Raw genomic sequence first — 7,679 nt, 5'->3', positions numbered from 1 at the left:
TAGAGCGGTGGCTCCCCATTGGAGAGCAAGAGGTTTCGCCGACACTTAATCTTCGTGCCTAAATGGGAGCGAACGGGAGCAGAGAGGGAGGCCAGTAGGGGGCCTGTTCAGGGTACGGGGGCTCCAATACCGGGCCCACAGGCGCCGAGGGGGATCATCCCGAATCTCCGGGAATCGAGCAGGCCGAAAGTAATGGACGGCGGACTGGCAGGGCTTTTGCCAAGCGGGCACATCGAAGGCGATTCGCCCACGCATCAGTTCAACGACCTGGACTGCAGATAGAAGCCGTGCAAAGCCTGCCGTCGGGTCTCAGTTGTTTGTGCGAACACTGGGCCTAGCGCACAAGTTCGACTCTACAAGCCGCAACAAACATAAAATGAAAGTAATTACATATGGGAAGTGTGTGAATTAAGAGCTGGTATAGTACAGTATAGTATGGCGCGGCATTTCATGCCATGATATGTACAGTATAGTATGGTACGGTAGGGTATGGTATGATACGGTACGGTATAGTAAAGTATGGTATAGTATGCTATCGCCTGACATGATATGACATGGTATGGTATTGCATGACACGGTACGGTGTGAAATGCTATGGTGTGTGGGGTTTAAGGTCCCAAGGCTGCACATGGATTTCTTAGACACCTATGGGTTATTTAACGTGCACTGACATCGCATCGCTTGCGGGTCTTTTTGCATTACGTCTCCATCGAACTGCTTCCGCTGCAGATGGAATTCGATGCCACGTCCTTTGATTCAGTAGCCGAACGCCATAGCCTCTAAGTCAACGTGGCGGGTGTGAGCTAAGCGAAGCCAGGTCAAGTCAGTCTTTATTTCTTTTTAAGGAAGAAAGGGGGAGCTGAAGCAAAAGTCAGGGATACCTTACTAGGCCCCAGCTTTCTTATAGAGTTTGCAGTAAAGTGCGTAGGAAAAGAAAGTAAACTTGTTCCAACAAAAAAAATGCTGACAATTCATCGAAAATAGACACAGCAGAGCACAAAAGCATTACACAAAATCAGATTTCTACTGCGCACGGATAAAGAAAATACAAGGCAGTGTGACGAAAGGAACGGTCGCATACAACATTGAAAGGCGGTATATGTCAATGGAATATAAAAGCTTCAAAACAAGAAATCAAGTTTAACTATATTACATGTGATTAATTGATTATCCATCAAGCAGCGTTTGATACTTTCATTAAAATGTTCTGGGGAAACATTAACTTCAAGGTTAAAAGAAGAACTGTGTACAGATTGGTAGTGCTTCACTGCTTCTGTTTTTCACAGTTCGTCCTAGTTCCAAGGATCAGTTTTCTCTGTGATGGAAAAGGTGGTGCTGTACTAAAGAAATGTCTAGAATAGCTGAGTAAAGTCGGTTTTTATAAATATGCTAACAATAAGTGATACAGATAAACCTGATCTGATTCATGCATGCTATTTTTGAGGAGGGGAAGTTCTATAGTCAAATATTGTGGACGATAGTAATAACTTTCTATTTCAAGTAGTGCCTTCTTCTGCACAATAATCAGTGTATTGCAATCGCTGTTAGCCGTAGTACCTCAGACAAGAACAACTGTTCATTCTTCCTTCTTGCGATACTTGTAGTCGACATCTTAACTGCCGGTGTAAAAATTAGTAACTAAAGAGAGTGCATTGCCGCGCCAGACAATTAGAGGCCTTGGCGAATCGCAGCGTGCTGATAAAGCGAAGCGGGGACTGGTCGTAGTGAGTGCATTATAAAGCCCTGCTCAATTTCACTGTTGCCAGAAGTTTGTGCCAAGAAAATAAAACATGATCAAACGGTGTGTATGTTTTATGGTGCAAGGAGCTTAACGTCCCAAAGCGACTGAGGCTATGAGGGAGGCCGTAGTGAAAGGCTCCGGAAAATTCGACCACCTGTGGTTTTTCAACGTGCACTGGCATCGCACGGTACACGGGCCTCTAGAATTTTGCCTCCATCGAAGTTCGACCGCCGCGGCCGGGATCGTCCTCGAACCTGTCGTTCCAGGCATTAAACATTGCTTTCTTAGGCTCCTCGCCTTCCCTAAATAAGAGAAAAGCTCTGAGATAATTTCACATCAGTTTCGCTGTCAGCTTATCAGACAGCACATTCAGGCGCACAGTATTCTTTGGCGTAGAAGAAATATGGAATGGCGCAGCTCACTAGTATCGGCGTACGATGCGGCTACGATACTGTAACAGTTGGTCTAACCACCGGCTAAGGAAAAGAAAATGCGAACATTCAACGCCGATAGTTTGCTACTTCGGCGGAATCAACGAGGATTGTTGTGCCAGAATTTGGCGATAATATATTATATTTCATCCGGCTGAAATTTTACCAACTACAGCTCAAGGAAATGAGCTATTTTATAGGCATCATTTCTTTTTATGCTTCGCAGAACCTCTCGGCTCCGGAGCTTATACAAGCTTGCTTCTAAGTTTGGAGGAGCTATATTTAGCCTCAAAACTGTCTAATGAAACGAGGAATTTCAAATTCGGAACAATTTTTAACTGGTGGCTTCAAACACATGCTTAGAACTGCTCATTAAATTTTGTTTTAAACGTGTGCCTAAGCTTCCTATGTTTAGCTATTGCTGGTTTTGCTTTTGTCGCATATGCTGTGCCGTAGCCCTCCGACACCTGCGCTGCGTTTTTTTCTGTCCGGAGTTCTGAACATCTGAGGCAAGGTTTAGTCGAAGTCGATGAATATCAGGATATGTAAAAGTGCACTGTCGCACACTTTGGATAAGATAAAGTGAAAGTATATTCAGTAAGAATAAAACCGTACTACACATGTTGCAGTTGTGACTAACTTTATCTCTTTTACATGAACAGCTGGGGATATTTAAAAGCTTCCTTCAGGCAACCGCTGTGCCATTTCGCTCATGTTTATCGAGTTTGAACGAAGAAAGCAATAAATTACAGCCTGTGGCAGAAACGAGCCTAATGAGGCTATATATTCTCTTGAGGCAGTGACAAATTTTGTAAGAATATGGACAGGCTTTTGGCTACACTACCACCTACAGAGAATTCCTTCAACGTGCGCCTGCTTCACGAGAGTCTAAACAGGATAAACTTCAAATCCGAAATTACTTTATAGTTGAAGTCGTTACGTCGGCTGCACTGTTATCGCAGGCTTCGTTTATAATACATTTATGTAGCAAAATAGGATATAAATTTTCTTTAATCGTCATAAATATTGTGACTTCCAGTAGCAGACTCTAGTAATTCTTTATTTCTGCTGTTTCCAAAAAGAAAAAAAATTTCATTCTCTTGGAATCATTCATCTGAGCCTAACTTTAATTCGAACTATGTTATAAGGATTGCTGCAGCGGTTGTCTGGTAAGTTCACTTATGCGTTCCATACGTATTTATTGAGAAAGGAATGGAGAGATTTTATGATACTTATTTGTGCAAGTTATAAAACTGGCGAAGTCATAACTTCTGACGTCATGAGGTTGAAATCGAAAGAAATCTTCCCATATCTACACGATAACCAAGGCCTGCTTAGCGATGAACTGAAGCGTCATGATTCTCGCCAAGTGATACCACCATGTATTTTTGCAGTGGCGTCCCGTACACGCTTTCCACCTCGTAATAGCGTCTGTGGCATTAGCGCTTAAGTTGCAGTAAAGAAGGCGAAGAACAAATCAGTCTCTTCCGCCGCTTGCTTCCCAACTCCCGAACTCCCCTCCCACCCTTTCACACCCCTCGCAACTGCTTCTCGCGCTTGTCTCATCGGATGTTCCAACGCTCGAGGAAGCATGCCGGGAGAAGAGTCGCGGGTGATAAAACGATCCCAGGCAAAGGATCCCAGGCTATCCCGGATCCCTCTTACGGCAGCGGTCCCTTTACGCCGCCGGGCGACGCTGCGTGCCCCGCGGCGGAAAGATGGGAGTCTGGAGGCAAGAGGGAAACAGAGGCACCCGTGTGTTGCGTTTCCGATCGATATACAGAGCGGCCCCTCTCCCGTTGCCAGAGCCAGACTCCCTCTCAGCCCCTTCCTCGGCACAGCGCGCGAGAAAAGTTGCGCGCTGGCCCTGAGGGGATAGCGAGGCCTGTGGTTCATCTTTGCGGCCTGCAAGCTGCAGGTGCTCTGGCACGTGAGCATTTCTTTCTTATTGAACATAAATGTTAGATATCAGCCCTTGCGTTGCAAAGTAAGGGCACCTAATTGAATGAAAAAAATAGAAACGCAATAGAAAGATGCCAAAGTAATGCAGAGCAAGTGTAACACTATCAGAAAGAAATTTAATGAGATCGAAATTATTTCACAAGAAATTTGTTCTTCTCTAACAAGACATCAAGTCAGCCTGCAAACTCTGGTCGGAACGCAGAGAGAAATTGGTGGTAGCGGGCTTAATAACTACGAGCTGTCGTCATCAGTTATTGAGGTTTATGTACGTGAAAGACCAGTCTGAATGAAAGAGGCTTCATAAAGTTGATGCGAGTACTTTCTCGTGATAGGAAACACTTCTTTTTTTTTTAATCGAAGAATATTACACATACCACAAAAGTGACGAAGTAACAGTGCGCGAGGGGTCTTTTAACGTCAAGATGACCTGAGGCCTGTCTGCCTTCACCGGCCAGCTTCTGTAACGGCACGAGTATATTACTCCAAGGCTGGGCTACGTAGGCTAGAAAGAAAATACACATGAAAGGAAAGCGTTTTGCTGACGTTGCAGAGGTGAAGGAAAAAAACGACGGAGGCGCTGTCAAGCATCACAAATGATGAATTTGTACACTCCACGGTGCCTCAGTGGTTAGGGCGCTCGGCTACTAATCCGGAGTTCCCGGGTTCGAACCAGACCGCGGCGGCTGCGTTTTTATGGAGGCAAAACGCTAAGGCGCCCATGTGCTGTGCGATGTCAGTGCATGGTAAAGATCCCCAGGTGGTCGAATTTATTCCGGAGCCCCCCACTATGGCACCTCTTTCTTCCTTTCTTCTTTCACTCCCTCCTTTATCCCTTCCCTTACTGCGCGGTTCAGGTGTCCAATGATATGTGAGACAGATACTGCGCCATTTCCTTTCCCCCAAAAAACGAATTATATTATTATGTTCTAAAAAATATAATTAAAAATTAGACAAGTGTATCAGTGCAAGTGGAAAGTACTTTTAAGGGGATTGAAGGCCTATGCTTAATATGTGAATAGATAAGTTCAAACAAAAATAAGTTCGGTTTCTTTTGGGTACCCCCTCGCATGTGATAAGCAGCGAGATGTTAACATTGGTGTGACATATGAAGCCATGAAAAAAGGTTTCAAAACGTATTTCTGGCAAGAAATGACTTTTATTTTCATTGCCTTAAGTTTGTTTAGGGCAGCTGCTGCGCAAGTGATTTCTACACGTGGTTGACCTGTGTCGAAGCATGCGCAGGGGAATAGGGTCCACAAGTGTAGTTTGTCTGCAATCAGGCTCGTTCACACTGGTAACAACTGCACTCAGGATTGTCAAGCCACCATCTGCGAATTTTTTTTCTGGAATTTTGCTTGTCACTGTTAAAGACCGGTGTTCATGGCAGCCACTGAATAACGTGACCGCTCTCGCGGAAGACGTGTTCTAACGAGGAAAGTGCAGGTTATACTTCACTGCTGTAATTTACACCTTGATACTCGATTTAATGCGAAACAGCTGCAGCTGTTGCTAATGCTTTCGCATTCCATGCCTGCTATTGTCAGGGTAACGTTATGATGCGTTCCAAGCGTTTATTTTCGCTCCTACGTGACTGCGGACTTGTCTATCTGCTGGCTACGCCTGTCGTCGATATTTTTTGGAATAGATGGAGCGTCCTCCTGAAAACGGGGTGCCGGGAGGTGCCAACATGCTCGCTATTTTTATTTATTTATATTACTCTAACCAATCAGTCAAATTTTACGGTGTTGCCCTTCCGTATTCACAGTAGTCAACAAGGCGCCAGACAGCGTCAAGTTTGCCTGGCACACCGCGCGATAAAGAGCGCCAAAATTTGGAAGATAAAGAGTAGTACATCCAAAATTGAAATTTATCATACAGTGAGTTCAACCAGGGCTTGTTTAAGTAGAGAAAAGAGGAAGTTGGTTATAAAAGGCAATAGTCGCACCTCTCCTAAACATTTTAACTTTTGTCTAATTGCTGATGAAACTGGCCTTTCCAGCTACCAGAACGCCAAAATAAAAATCATCCCAATGATCTTGCGATCAGAGCTTGGAAAGGTGTAAATGTACGCAGAGCTGTGCGTACCAGAGGCTCCAATCCATTTGGTGGCTGCCTCGATTATAACTATTCGTTTAAGAGGACTAGATTTGTGAATGCCTGACAATATACAGCGTTGAAAGTTTGTGAGGTCACTCTTATTTCTTTTTGCATTCTGGTTTCCTCTTTCTGTTCTCTTATTTAAGGAGTATGAAGGAAAAAAAACTGATCTTGTTTTCAACAACCAGTTCAGCCTTCTAGAAATGCTTCAGCGCTCCTCTGCCACCATGCGACAATTGGAGTGGCAGTAAGCGCTGTTAGAATTGGTTTGTTGTTGGGGCGGGTCAGCACGCAAAGATGCAGGCGGAGGGAAAGAGAGCGCAGAATTTACTGCTCTTCCGAGAAAAATTTGAGCTTGCTTCTGCGTCGCTTTGCATATTCTTTTGGCGGGATACGTTTTTGTGAAAGCAGGTGCTTGTTGAGGACACTGGCAACACTTCTCACGGGTCTCACTGACCTCAGAACGTGAAGGAAGACACTCGGCCAAATGATCGCGGCGCCTCAGAGGCTGAATCCGGATGGTCACTCTACTGCCGAGTGCTGAGTGAGTCTGCTCTACATAAATGACGACGGAAAGAAACCGCCGACTTTTGGTCCTTTCCGGCGCGAAATGATAACGATTGCTGCGTGACCTCCCTCCCTCCCTCCCTCCCTCCCTCCCTCCCTCCCTCCCTCCCTCCCTCCCTCCCTCCGTCTCTCTCTCTCTCTCTTTCCGCTCTCATCCTCTTCCCTCCATAGAGCACCTACTACCAGGGTCATGTGAAAGCGAGAGTTCCTATGCTCCGTCCATTCTAGGGCTCTCCTGCATCTCATCTTCATCGGCAAGCACGGGAACGCAAGAGTTCCCGGTTATGAAACGCTACGCCAAAGCGGACAACGACGCCATAAGCCCTGGACAAAATCAACCCGGCCTCCACCCCACGCACACACGCACGCACGCACGCACGCACGCACGCACGCACGCACGCACGCACGCAGGCACGTGTTTGGCCGACATAGCGTTTCCGCAAGGCTAGGCCAGCGGAAAGTTCTCACCCGTGGGGCCATTATCGCTCGCGAGAGAAAGAAAAAAGAAATGAAAAGCGTAGGAAATAAATGATAAAGCACGAAGGCGGGAGTACTGATGAAGGCTAGCTGATTATTAATATACGCGTAAATGAAGAACTGTTGACTGTTTTCGATTCATCGTTGGATAACTTCCCCGCTTCAATTTGATGAGGACGTATCAAAAAACGCACACTCGCTGCAAAAAAAAAAAAAACGAGAAAAGCCCTTGGCCAGTGCAAAACCTGAAGCGCAGCATGCGGTCCCGGCAGCTGTTGCTGGCCGACCCCGTTAACGTGAGGCCCATATTCGTGTTCTGCTATCACGTACGATCCACGTGACGAGAAGAGTCATTTTGTCTCGTGTCAGTTGCCATGGCGACGACGAGACTCGAGGCCAGCTGT

The sequence above is a fragment of the Amblyomma americanum genome, chromosome 4, assembly GCF_052857255.1.
Source record: "Amblyomma americanum isolate KBUSLIRL-KWMA chromosome 4, ASM5285725v1, whole genome shotgun sequence".
Lineage (NCBI taxonomy): Eukaryota > Metazoa > Arthropoda > Arachnida > Ixodida > Ixodidae > Amblyomma > Amblyomma americanum.
The sequence above is the reverse complement of the archived record's forward strand: the minus strand, read 5'-3'. Positions refer to the sequence as shown.